Source organism: Mastomys coucha, unplaced genomic scaffold (assembly GCF_008632895.1).
Source record: "Mastomys coucha isolate ucsf_1 unplaced genomic scaffold, UCSF_Mcou_1 pScaffold18, whole genome shotgun sequence".
NCBI lineage: Eukaryota > Metazoa > Chordata > Mammalia > Rodentia > Muridae > Mastomys > Mastomys coucha.
The window spans coordinates 74,923,080-74,937,646 of record NW_022196900.1 but is presented as its reverse complement, the minus strand read 5'-3'; the positions used below and the strand labels follow the sequence as shown (position 1 = coordinate 74,937,646).

At 44.7% G+C, this 14,567-nt stretch overlaps 1 protein-coding gene across 5 annotated transcripts in view; it reads left to right on the top strand.

The window, feature by feature from the left end:
* The window catches only part of Rnf220 (ring finger protein 220), a 231,091-nt gene that overhangs the window by 68,473 nt on the left and 148,051 nt on the right, over window positions 1-14,567 (top strand). The window lies entirely within an intron of this gene.

The following is a 14,567-nucleotide window of genomic DNA, read 5'->3' as shown; positions in this document are numbered from 1 at the left end:
CTGGCCTCAAACTCAGAAATCCACCTGCCTCCGCCTCCCAAGTGCTGGGATTAAAGGCGTGCACCACCACCACCCGGCAAGTCTTTGCATTTTCATGACAAGCATTTTACTGACTGAAGTATCTTCCCAGCCTCAAAAAGACCTTTGAAGGAAAGAAAGAAGGAAAGAAGAAAGAAAGAAAGAAAGAAAGAAAGAAAGAAAGAAAGAAAGAAAGAAAGGTGGGCAGTGGTGGCGCACGCCTTTAATCCCAGCACTTGGGAGGCAGAGGCAGGCGGATTTCTGAATTTGAGGACAGCCTAGTCTACAGAGTGAGTTCCAGGACAGCCAAGGCTACACAGAGAAATCCTGCCTTGAAAAACAAAAACAAAAACAAAAACAAAAACCAAAAAACAAAAACAAAAGGGAGAAAGAAGGAAGGTAGAAAAGATGGGGGTGGAGCACTTGTGGACATCTCCTCAAGAGGAAGAGCATTATTTTCTCAGCTGTCACGAGAGAAGATGGGAAAGAGAGAGGGGTAACACATCCTCGATGCCTACTGTGTGCCAAGCATTGTCCTACGGGTCCCACACTTGAGCCCTGTGTCTTTGGTTTCATTTCATCCCCACTTTATAGATGAGAAAACAGAAGCTTCGAGAGGCTGTGTAGCATTCCTAGAGGCTTTCTCAACTAGAAGTATAAAAACTGGAAACTTGAACCGAATCAGTCTGACCCTCAACCCATACACTTAATGTCTGCCCCAAACTGGCCCCGTCCATTTCCCACAGGGAAGGAATTCTCAAAAAGCTATACAACAGAACTGTGAGCACCCTGTGTGCAGAGCAGAGCGAGTGTGATCTCAGTCCTTCTCAAGTGAGCAGGAGGTGCGGCTGTAAGGATGGAGGAAGGCCAGAGAGTAGAGACTGACTGTGCACTACTGCGGATTTTTCAGTGCATTTGCATATTCCTTCTCTCCAAGAGTTATGAAGAGCTTAAGTGAGGATAGAAATCTTTCTCCAGAAAGAAGAGAACCTATTTGCTGCTTATTGTGAGGTATTTGAGTTCTAGAGAGATGAGAGTCTTCACGTTTGCCCTTCAGCATAGCCTGCAGCCAATGCAAGCACCATATTAATACAGACCCTTGAAGGATCTGAATTCCATCTGCCTGTGGCTGGCTGGCTTTGCCTGCTCTTGGTGAAGGGTTAAGGGGTGCTGAATGGGAGCATGGGGCGGGGCTACCACCAGACCGAGTGCTATTTTAAAAGCACCTTAACAAAGGAGAGGCAGGAGTGTTGTGCTTAGAAATACCTAGTTTATAATTGGTACCTTGGTAGCCTATACAGCTCTATACAGTGCCCTCACCCTCAACTGTATAGTAAGCACCCTTGTCCGTAACTGTACAACACACTCGTTTGTAACTGTGCAGTGCTACGGTCAACAGATACTACTGGCTCTGAGCTGGCTGAAGGGATACAGAAATGTGGGAGGCTCTTCTGGACTTATAGAATTTCAGAGCAGGTGGGCAACCTTACTTCCAACCCCAAAAAGGCATTCAGGGAAGATATGTCCCAGGAGTCATGAGAACTCGGAGTGGCAGGGTTAGAGAAGGGGGTGGAAGAGTACGAACAGAGGGGCCATCGCATCTACCTTAGGGTTTTACGTTGCTTTCATATGTTCATTTGTTTTATTTGAACCAAACAATCGTGGTCTCTTTCTTCTTATTACCTTTCTAGTCTTGAATCTTCTGAAAGCCTTGCAGAGTGATACTTGTCAAGTCTACAAGGAACCCAAGGAATGCCATTTTTCAGGAGTTCAGGCCCGCAGCTAGCCTTGGCTCTCCTGTCTCTCTTAAGCTTGTTTATCCTATGCAGGCAGTAAAAGAACTCTGAACAGCAGCCCCTGCTTACCAGCCTCCAGCTCTGTTGGCCTCTGCCCATGTCCTTCTCAAACCATAGGGCCTCCCGAGGCAGGCATTGGTCCTCTCACACGCAGGGTTTAGTTATCTGCCAATGAAGACTTACTAGTATGTCAGTCGAGTTGTGTTTGTATGTTGGCCTCATTGTGGTGACTTTGAACCTCAGGTTTACCTATCCTCTAGAGTTAGAGATAACTTTGCTGGATATAATAGCTGGCATGTAAAAGAAAAGAGAATCTCGAAGGATCCTTTTTGTGGACCCTAGAAAAATGGACTCCATCACCTCTAGCCACAATCCAATAACCAGAATTCACCCCTGTATATCTCAGCACGAAAGTGTGGGAAATTCAGTCCAGCCATGTGTGGAGGAGAAAAAAGGTAGGTTTTAGTGAACACGGAGCAGATTCTGCACTCAGTAGACGAACATAGTAGAGAGGGTGGACCACTGTGTTCTAGGGAAGACAACAGGATTCCCTATCTCTGAGTAGCAAAATCTAGCCTTTCTACCAAGGGTCTAAGTGTGATGGTTGAGATGTGCCCTGCCCACCCTCAGAGAAGAAGGAGTCTACATGCGTGGACAGTCAGCAGACGGATGCAGACCGTGTTTAGGGAGGGGCTCTCTGACCATGGCTGCCGCTGAGCCACTCAGATGGTGGACTCTCTTCGAGCCTTTCTCAACTTGGGGAAAGCAGGAGTGCTCTAAGGCATCCGATGGATCGAGAATACATCATTTTGTTCTGCCATCCTTTGGAGAATTAAGGAAATAGTTACTTGGGTAATGACTCTGCTAGTGTGGTCAGAGGTGAGAGATACTTCTAAAGGGAGATAAAGTGCATATTTGAGGAAAAACCTCTATGTTTTCTCCTTCCCACCCCCAAGGAAAACAACTGATGTCATGAGAAATTCCTTTCTGATAACAAAAACAAATGGGAGGGCCTGGGGGACTACTCACAGGAACCGACAGGTCGGTGGCTTAAGAATGAGAAAATGGTCACTTCTGCTCAGAGTTCTGGCTTAGGCATCAGGTAGAATTTTTCCAGCATCATTTTGAATCAAGAGAGACGCCCAAATGACTTCAGTAAAATGTTCTAGTGGGAGAAATGTAAAGAAAACAAAAATCCAACTCCGTTGGCTTTCCCCAGGCAAGGCATTCGTCAGGCGGCCGCTGGAGCCTGCCGCCTCTCAAGAGCCTGTTTTTCAATGTCGCCGCAGTGGCTCTCCATGCTCTGGGTTTTAATTCTAGCCTCTAATCTCGGTCGCTTCTGTGATAAATTAATTGTAATGATAGAGGCCCCAGTTACGAGGTCTGCACCGTTTGCTTGTAATGTGAGCGACAGGTTTAGGGCCTGCTTTATTTAAGATGCCGGGGTAATTACATGGGAGTTAGCATATGCAGGCAGAGATATGATTCATTCCTCCAGCCGCAAGCATGACACAGCTGTTTGCGGGATAAAATAGGGGAACCGTGTTGTTACAAAATGTTCCCCTTATTATACCTCATTAAAAACAAGGCCGTGATAAGTCAGGGCTGGCAATGAAGAAAATCTATTGCCTCTCTGTAGCGCCTGATAGGAGCAGAGCTTAGAGCTGTGCTGTGTCATTTTAGCGTTTATTTATTTCCGTTTGTTTGGTTTTTTTTTTTTTTTAATTTTTTTGTCCTTTCACGGACTGTTCGATCCCTATTATTCAGCAAGTCCCAGGATTCTTGGGGGAGAAGAGCTCTCCCAGACTCTCACTCTTTCTTCTCACGAGCGGGGGCTGCCCTTCTCTTGCTTAGCGCTGGCTGAGGGTTTTCATAAAGACAGAGCTTTCAGTGAGAACAAAGCAAAGGGGGCTTTTTTGGTGACCTGTCCCAATTTGGTCCTCATCACCTCCAACGGGAGCACGTTGGCTGTGAGAGCTCAGAGGCTCCAGCAGGGGCCAGAGCTTCAAAGTCAGAGAAAATCACGGGCAGGAGACAGGGCCATTCCTTTCAAGAGACAGACATGTGCTCTCTGCCCCGTCATCCTTCTTTTTAAAAATAACTTTCAAAATGGAAATGAATTGTGGCCTCATTTCCCTTCTTCCTTTCTCTCTCTGTCCAAGGGAACTGGTGAGACTTTTAAACCAATATGCACATTAACATTGAATTTCAGAGCCAGGACCAGATCCATCAAACTGTTCTTGATGAAAACGGATGGTTTGGAAAGACAAAAGCCCTGGTAGGGAGGGTGATGACTATTCCCAGAGCAGTACCCAGGTCTGTCAAACAACGCCCACTTGGGGAATCATTGGTCTTTATAGTTACAAATCTGGTCTGCAGGGGTTCGAGCCTTTGCTCGGCCACTTGCTAGCTATGTGGCCTTCGTTCAGCAAGGGAGTCCAGGGCTCCATCCTCACAACCTATAAAATGAAATCAGTGGTAATGTTAGCTATCTCTAGGGTTACTTCAAGGGACAAATGAGATAATCCACATACAGGCACTTAGAACAATGCCTGGCAAAATGCAAGTATTCAATAAATGTCACCTATTATTGTAAGCAACATGAGTAACAGCATCTAACTGCTGTGGGCCAGGTTGTGGGATAAATTTGAAAAGAGTATTTTAAAGATTGTAATTGTATGCTAGGGGTGGAGCTCAGTGGTACAATCCTTACCTGGCATGTGTAAGGATTCTGAACCTGACCCTGGGTTCAGAATAAAAACAAAGGCTAGAGTTTCTGTAACAGAAATAAGGAGTATAACCTGATTTTTTTTTTTTTTTTGGTTCATCATCAGTTTGGGATTTAAAAACAAAATCTTAGGTTTATGTTGGCGATGCAAACAGTGAATGAAATGTAATGGGCCCGAGTGGTGGACCCTCCTGTAAGTACTTGCTGAACTGAGATGGAATATTCTGGAATTCTGGAGAGAGAGCAGCCCTTAGGTAGTGAGCATAGGATGTTCAGGGATCCGCAAGTTTTAAAATACTGTTAGCAAGCTGGGCATGGAGGCACACATTTGAACTCCAGTACACCAAAGGCAGAGGTAAACAGAGGCAGGCAGATGGATCTCTGTGAGTTCGAGTCCAGCCTGTCTACATAAGCAAGTTCCAGGCTAACCAGGGCTACATGGTGAGATCTTAGCTCAAAAAAATGAAATAAAATACTGCTGGAGTCATAAAAGTCAAAGCTCAAGAGGTAGGTGAGAGGCCTACATGGTGTGAAATGTTTTATATAATACAAATAGGATCAGACAAGAGTTAGATACCAAGAGATAATGCAGACTACAGATAACTCCATGATAAGAATCAGTAGGCATGACCGCCATAGACAGATTCTGGTAAGGGTGGGCATGCAGAACATGGTGGGGTGGCTTTCATCTGAAAGCCCTTGGTGCTCCTTGGGACTCTGTCCTCCACAGTGCGTTCATTCAATTATTCAGTGAGTATTTCTAAACTTCTACTATGTACCAGGCTCTCTCCCCGGGCTCTCATCTATCTCCTGTTTTTGGCTGCATGAGGATGAGGGTTTTAGGTTTTTTTCTTCCCATCTATCTTCTGTTGGACACTGTCAGCCTGAGGAAGCAAAAGTGTTTTCCTCGGAATCCCAGTTCTTGAAGGGCCCCTGTGGTCTGGCAAGATGGTCCCGAGAGTAAAGGTGCTCACTGCCAACCCTAACAACCTGAGTTCAATCCCAGGGGTTCACAGGGTGGAAGGAGAGAATTGGCGTCTGCAAGTTGTCCTCTGACCTCCACATGCACACCATGGCATGTGTACTCTGCTCCTTCCTTCAAATAAATAAATAAATAAATAAAACATAACTTTTTGTGTGTGTGTGCCACCAGAGCCACCCCACCTCCAACCCCCATGTGCCAACGTGGCTGTGCTAGGTACCCATTTCAGAGCTAGCGCTTAAGAGTGAGGAGACTTCTTCAGGTCCTCCACCTGTGCTGCACCCATGTTCCTATAATATGGGGTGTAGCTGGAATAGTGCTGGGGGAACACATAGCTGTGGTGGCTGCGCTGTAAGAAAGAGTGGGGATCTTAGGCTGCCACCCCATCCTTCCAAACTAAGGAGTTGAGAGGAAAAGAGGAACAAGCTCAAGTAAGTGCAAGTGGGAAAAAAACCCAAAATAATCAAGATTAAAATATAAATCAGTGAGTCAGACTAGAGAAGCAAAGAAGAGATATAACCAAGCCAAGAGAAAGCCAGAGGATCAAGGTTCAAGGCTATCCTTAGCTACATAGAAAGTTGAAGGCCAGATGATCAGGGCAGACAGACAGACATAGACACACAGACACACATATGCACACAGACATACACACACATATGCACGCGCTCGCGCGCACACACACACACACACACACACACACACACATAAGGGGGGTGTGGGGGGCAGGCTTTATCTGTAGTTAAACCAAATAACTTAAATTACAAAAGTTGGGATTAAAAGAGGAGATTATCACCACTGTTTTTTTTGTTTGTTTGTTTGGTTGGTTGGTTGGTTTTTCGAGACATGGTTTCTCTGTGTAGCCCTGGCTGTCCTGGAACTCACTCTGTAGACTAGGCTGGCCTCAAACTCAGAAATCTGCCTGTCTCTGCCTCCCAAGTGCTGGGATTAAGGATGTACACCACCACCACCATCCTGCTTTTTTTTTTTGGTTTATCACCACTGTTTTTACAGAACTATAAGAAGAGTTTATGAAATGACATTATTATGCTATTTAGTTTTTGTTCTTGTCAACTTGCATAAGCCAGAGTTACCTGGGAAGAGGGAACCTGAATTGAGAACATGTGTCAATCAAATTGACCTCTAGGCAGGTCTGTGGGTGATTTCCTTTTCTTTTTCTTTTTCTTTATTTGTTTGTTTGTTTGGTTGGTTGGTTGGTTGGGTTTTTTGAGACATGATCTCATTATATAACCCTGGCAGTCCTGGAATTTATCATACAGACCAAGCTAGCCTGGAACTCACAGAGATCTGCCTGCCTCTGCCTCTGCCCCCTGAGTGCTGGGATTAGAGGCGTGTACCACCACCACCTGGCTAGTTATTCAAATTTTGTGATATTTTTACATCAGAGAAACACTGGCCTGCAATGTTTTGAGAAATTTAATTTCCTTTAATTTTCCAGCAGAGTTTATGTAAGATCATTATTTGTTCTTTAGGCATTTGGTAGATCTCTGAGTTCAAGGCCAGCCTGGTCTACAGAGCAAGTTCCAGGGTAATCAGGGCTACACAGAGAAACCCTGTCTTGGAAAAACAAAACAAAACAAAAGGTTTTGTTGTTGTTGTTGTTTAATAAATAAGCTTTATGACAGATATACACTCTCTCTCTCTCCCTCTCCCCTTTCTCTCTCTCTCTCTCCACACACACACACACACACACACACCAATTCAACATATGAGAGAAGGATTATGCAGCAAGATTCAATGGAATTTAACGCAGGAATGCAAAATTGTTTTAACATCCTAAAATAAATCAACACAATGAGGCAAAAGGACTATGAGTTCAAGGCTAACCTTGACTACAATAGAAAGGCTTTGTCTTTAAATAAGTGAATAAATAAATATACAATATGGTATATTATGTTAATAAAAGATAGAAGAAAACTATGAAATTACCTCAATAGATATAACATTGTTTTAAAGCATTGGACAAAATTCGGTGTCACTTCATGACATGAGTGTTTACTCAATGGACTTAAAGTATAGGGGACTTTAAAGTGTTGAGGCCCTGGGTGCTTCCCCTCTGGTCAGGAGCAAGGCCAGGATGCTCACCCTCACTACTCACTTCAGTTATGACTGAAGTTGTAGTAAAGAAGGGATGAATTAAAATAAGAGGCATTATTTGGGAAAGAAAGTGAGTAAAAAAACAAAAGCCTTCAACTGTAGGATAATCTCAGTACAGTTTCCAGAGAAATGCAAATCAGATCCACAGTGAGGTTCTGCTTCACACCCACGGGGATGGATGAGGTTCTGCTTCACATCCACGGGGATGGATGAGGTTCTGCTTCACACCCACAGGGATAGATGAGGTTCTGCTTCACACCCACAGGGATGGATGAGGTTCTCCTTCACACCCACAGGGATGGATGAGGTTCTACTTCACACCCACTGGGATGATAAGGTTCTGCTTCACACCCACAGGGATGGATGAGGTTCTACTTCACACCCACAGGGATGGATGAGGGTCTACTTCACACCCACAGGGATGGATGAGGGTCTACTTCACACCCACAGGGATGGATGAGGTTCTACTTCACACCCACAGGGATGGATGAGGTTCTACTTCACACCCATGGGGAAGATAAGGTTCTGCTTCACACCCACGGGGATAGATAGGATTTTTTAAAAAGTCAAAAAACAAAGTGTTGGCAAAGATGGACTAGCACTCGTGGGGATGGAAAACAGCATCATTGATTTGGAAAGTAGTCTGGTACTTTCTCAAAAAGCTAGTCCATAGGACTAAAGAAATGACTCAGTGAGTAAGATGACTGCTCTCCCCAAGGTCCTGAGTTCAATTCCCAGCAACCACATGGTGGCTCACAACCATCTGTAATGAGATCTGATGCCCTCTTCTGATGTGTCTGAAGACAGTGACAGGGTACTCACATATAAAAGTAAATCACTCTGGCTGGGCGGCGGTGGCGCATGCCTTTAATCCCAGCACTTGGGAGGCAGAGACAGGTGAATTTCTGAGTTCGAGGCCAGCCTGGTCTACAGAATGAGTTCCAGGACAGCAAGGGCTACACAGAGAAACCCTGTCTTGAAAAACCAAAAAAAAAAAAAAAAAAAAAAAAAAAAAAAAAATCACTCTGTGGTACTGCACCCACCCTCCTCCTGAGGCTGAGATAGCACACAGAGTGTGCCTGTGGGACAGACTGAAGTGCAAGGATTGCCACTGACATTGTGACTCAGCACTGGGCTGCTAGGTTCTATTGAGAAGAGGAATCATTGAGCTACTAATGTTATTAATACATTAATATAATGCCCATTAATACAGGAGGAAGAAAGCCTTGGGATAGCCATTGGTAGCTACATACCCCCAAACTAGAAACATGTATCTATTAAAAAGTTCACACATTTATGTTCAGACCACCATTGCTCAAAATAGCCAAAGAGTGCAACCCATCCAGGCCAGCTGATCAGTTAGGAGGCAAAGTACAGTGTATTCACATAGCACTGTATATGCTCAGCCATGAAAAGAATGAGGTACTGACAAACGCTATAACATGGATGAGCCTTGAACACATGATGGATTTAATTAAATTATTCAATTTATTATTATATTATTTATATTTTGTAATAAATTATATTGTATAGTTTATGTATTGTATAAGTTACATATACAATATATAAAATAATAAATTAACCAAAAGATATCAGGCATCCTTTAATCCCAGCACTTGGGAGGCAGAGGCAGGTGAATCTCTGTGAGTTCGAGGCCAGCCTGGTCTACGGATCCAGTTCCGATACAGCCAGGGCTACACAGAGAAACCCTGTGTCAAACAAACAAACAACAACAAGATGTACATAAGAAAAAGCTATATAACGTGTGATAACATTTATACAAAAAGTCCGGAGTAGAAAAATCTTATGGAAAAAAGTAGACATGTAACTGCCTGGGACTACTTGATTAGGAGTTTCAGCTTAAAGGTACTTGGGAAAAGGGAATGTTTCCCCAAGTGGTCTAAAAATGTATTGTGGTGATGGCTGAACAGCTGAAATCATTGTTTTACGCCTTAAGTGAGTCTGTTGTATGATATATGAATCGCGTCTTGATAAGTATGTCCTTTTGAAAGGAAAAGAAATGATAAAGACTTGACCTTGGACATTAATATTGGGATAGAGGGGAGGAGAAAACTAAAGAACGATTATAGAACTAGAGAATCCACCACACTTTACTAAAAGTTTGGTATATGTACAAATTTCAAAGAAGAAATCAATTCATGATGAAATTTGTAAGTGAGGTGCCAGGGTAAGGTATAACAGAATCAGGAAAATCAGAGACAGAGAAAAAAGGATTGCGTGGAAAGATTCTCAGACTACCACAGTGCTTGGCACACAGCCGGTGATAATTAGAAACCTAATTAGAGATGGCTAATTAAAAACAGAATTAGGGTCTGGAGAGATGGCTCAGCTGTTAAGAGCATCAGCTGTTCTTCCAGAGGACCTGAGTTCAATTCCCAGCAACCACGTGATGTAACTATAGTCCTAGGGGATCTGATGCCCTCTTCTGGCTTCCATGAGCACTGCACGCACATGGTCCACAGACATATGTACAAGAAAATATTCATACACATTTCTTAAAGGAAGGGGGAAAAAACCTAATTAGAGATAATGAGTTAGTGGGTTAAGGCGCTCACTGCACCAAGCCTGGCAACCTGAGTTCACTACCTGGCTCCCAGTTGGCGAGCAGAAGGGGAGAACAGACTCTACCAGTCGTCCTCTGACCGCCGTACATGCTGTGACACATGCTTACCTCTTTCCCTCACCCCGCAAAGTAGATTGATATGTGTAACTTTCTTTTAAAAAGTAAGAAGGACGCCATTGAGAAGGGATGGTATAATTGGTTTGTACTTTAGAAGAAGCAATGTGACTGCAAAGTGGAGCATGTGGAATAGGTGGGGCTCTTCTGGGTGATGAGGGGACCTTTCCACCTGTCAAATAGTAGACACCTGTTGGAACTTCTAGTTAGAACTGGGATGCGAGCTGGGCAGTGGTGGTGCACACCATTAATCCCAGCACTTGGGAGGTAGAGGCAGGCGGATTTCTGAGTTCGAGGCCAGCCTGGTCTACAGAGTGAGTTCCAGGACAGCCAGGGCTATACAGAGAAACCCTGTCTCAGGAAAAAAAAAAAAAAAGAACTTGGGATGCAGATAATTCTACAAAGATAAAAATAAAAAGAAGGGTCAAGTTTGGTCATAGAGCCTCAGAGTCACTAATACTTATAAGGCAGCTGAAGCTGTGGGAGTAAATGAGATCTCTCTGGAAGAAACATATATAGTCATGAAAATGAATGAATGAATGAATGAATGAGTGAGTGAATGAACCAACCATACAGTTTTGCTCTGAATTGGTTTGGCTAGACTCCTGCAGAATGATGGATACTGAGAAGAAAGGGGAAGACTTGAAGTAATGAAGCAGTGCTTGCTCCCAACCCCACAGGGCAGAGTTGAGTCTAAAGGGGAAAAGCCACATGCCCAGAGTAGACAAGGGTGACTGGACACATCCACACCCCTTACTTCTCACCCCTGCCCTTTGTCACCTTCACAGCTGTATGCCTTTCTGGCCCAATGTGGTGCTTCTGAGTAATAGATTTGTGTGATGTGTGTGATGGCCTGGAGCATACCTCTAGACTCTATCCCACCCACCCCCCACACACACACACAAACCCCATTCTCCTATCAACTTGGTAAAATTAAAACTTAATCAAGCATGCTCAGTGGAGGGTGCTGAGTATTTTGTGGCTCACCCCAGAGGACAGGGCATTGCTGAGCAGACAGCTGCAGTGTGAGAGCTGATGAGGTTCTTCTCCAAACTCCCTGCCTCCTGCTGAACTGACAAGTGACAATGGCCAATGGATGGGGCGGACCTCCAGGACAAGTTCCATCCTGGCCGCTTCTGACTTTTCCCTATAAGAGGAAGGATTATACTGATGTCACCCTCTAAGTCTACCTAGGGCTTAGAGCCCAGAAGTCACGGGTATGCAGACTGCTTCAGGAAACCGATGCTGTGACAGCCAGATCTATCTCAGCCTTTCCTACTGTGCTCACTTTACCCAAATTCCAGAGGCTTCTTTTAACACAATGTCAGGGAACCCAGGCTTGCCTCAACCCTCTAGATAGCTGAGGCTGGGCGTGAACTCTTCTTGATCCCCCTGCCTTCACCTCCCCAGTGCTGGGATAACAGGCATGCACTAGTGTGTCAGGTTTATGGGCTGCAAGGATCAAACCCAGGGCTTCCTGAATGCTAGGCAAGCACTCTACCAACTGAGCTAGAGCTCCAGCTCCTAGGTCCTCTCTGAGGGGTCTTGTTGGCTCTTAGCTTAGTCAGTGAGTGCATATGCATTTGTTAACTCTCTCCTACATCCAAGCAAGTATCCCTGCCTGTGCTGAGAGACTGAGATCTTCTTGTGTGAAGTCACCTGCCCCTTCTTCCCTTATCTGTGTGTGTCATCATCTGAGCGTCTTAAGGGAATTCCACAGTGGGTCTTGTCATTGTGCCATTAGACTGCACTCTGTTCTACTACATGGGCCATTGCGCCCATCTACCTGTGTGACAGTCCTCTATTACCCCATTTCCAGGGTGATAATGTTGTTGGCCATTGTTATTTTATTATATGAGATAATCTTTTCCCAATAAAGGTTAGACTTTGTGAGCTCGCAATTATGCCCGCTCTTCCTTAGTGCCTGATATTCATGCTATAATAATCCTCAAGTTTAACAGTTCCTCTCAGGGATTCGAAGACTTTATCATCATCAGATTCCAGAGCACTTCTTAAAACAGAGCTCACTGGGCCCCACCAGAGTTTCTGGTTCTATAAGTAGGAAGTGCATCTGTAGATCCTACATCTCCAATAAATTCCCAAGGGATACTGATGTTGCTCATTCAAGACTTGTCCTCCCACCACAATCATGAACTGATGCTTATCCCCAGCCTTTGTCACTGCAAACAATAGCACCTCCACTGTGATATCTAGCTTAAGCATCCTATCCTCCAGCCTCCAGTTCACTCCCAGGGTACCCCGATTACAACTCCAGCTGTACCCCATCCTTTAGACCTACCTTGTTTTCACTGTGTCCCCATTATGCAAACTTCCCTCTTAACCTAACTTAGATTCCATAGCCCACTATCATTTGGATTTCTTACACATTCTCAACCAACTCTCTTGCCGGTTTCCTCCATTAGACCCTCTTTCCAAAACTCTACCCCTGGTTAAGCCCTCTTGCACCATCTCAGCAGTTGTCCCCCCACCCCATCTCATCAAATTTTCTCTGACTGTTGGCTTATTGTCAGCCTCATAAGGCTGTAACAGTATTAATAGTCTTTTTCAAAAGCCTTCCATTGGCCCTGCCTGCCCCACAACTTCTTTCTGGTCCCATTTTTTTCCCATCCTCCCTCTGAAATGGTTTTCATCGAGGTTAAAATCCTGCAACCAAACCCAACAGTCAGTTGTCAGCTCAACCCATCATTCCCTCCTCCTGAAAACACTTCCCTGATACACTTCTGGAACACAACCCACTCTCTGATTCTTCTCACTTCATTGCTCACTCCCTTTTCCTGGTCCCTCCTCCTTTCTCTTCCTGAACTATGGACAGAGGACCTTGGACCTGGTCCTCAGGCTGCCTCTCTCCAGCCTCAGGGCTTTGATACCAGCTCTTTGTTGTAGTTATAGACTCACATTTCAATTTCAACCTGGGCTTCTCTTTGAACTTCAGACTCACCTACCCAGTGGCACACAGTACATCTCTAACTGGCATCTCGTATTTGTAAGTCCCAAACTCAACTGAAGTCTTTTAAGACTTAGAAGACCAAATAACCAACTCTTCCTCCCTGACTGTAACAATAAATGGCTGCATTGGTCTTTACTTAGGTTTACTTTTCTGTTGCTGCAATAAACACCATGGCCAAAAACAACTTGAAAGGGTTTATTTCATCTTACATGTCCAGGTTATACTGCATCACTGCGGGAAGTCAGGACAGGAACTCAGGGAGGAAGCTGAAGGCAGGAATTGAAGGAAGGACCATAGAAGAATGAGGAAGGGTGCTTAAGGGCTTGCTCAGCCTGCTTTCTTATACAACTCAGGGCCACCTGCCCAGGGTTGGCACTGCCCACGGTGGGCTAGACCCTCCCACTTCAGTCATAAACCAAGAAAATGCTGTGCAGATGTGCTCTCAGGCCAATCTGATGGAGGCAGTTCCTTAAGGGAGGTTCTCTCTTCCTAGTAGACTTCAGTTTGTGTCAGGTAGACAAAACTAACCAGCAAAGATGTCCATTTGGATCAGGCCCAAAGCCTTGAAATCATCCTGTCTTCCTACCATCCATATTACCCACCAGCAAACCCTGTTGGTCCTACCGTCAGAGTGTACCCCAAATCTGACCGTTTCTTTCCTTCTCCTCCACAGCACACTGTACAAGCCATCATTCTCTCTCAGTAGAGCATCCTGTCTCCTCAAGTCTTCCCACTTGTCTTGCCTGGGACCTTCCAATAGATCAGTCAGATTCTGTGAATGCTCTGCCTTGCCCTTCCTGCCTCTTGCTCCTCCGGTGTCTCATGCTTCCCCTTTCATCCAGGTCAGCACTTTGGTTGCTTAGTCAACACCTTGGGGCCTTCGCTCCTGCTCTTCCCTCTGGCTGGAATTCTCTTTTCTCAGAAGCTCCCCTCACTGGGCAGCCCTTTCTCTTGGGACACACCCCTCACCCTGACCCCATCTGACTCTTCATCATCTTTCTTTAGTGTTTTGGATTTCTGTTTTTGTTCTTTGTTTTGTTTTGTTTGTTTTCGAGACAGTAGCTCAGTCTGTAGCCTAGGCTAGCCCAGGCTTTCCTTGAACTCTTGGCAATTCTCCTGCCTCATCCTCTGAGTTGTTGGAATTAAAGGCTTGAACCATTTTTCCTACCTTCTAGTCCTTTTTCTTTTTATAATATTTTATTTAATTTTTTTGTTTGTTTTTGTTTTTTTGAAACAGGGTTTCTCTGTGTAGCTCTGGCTGT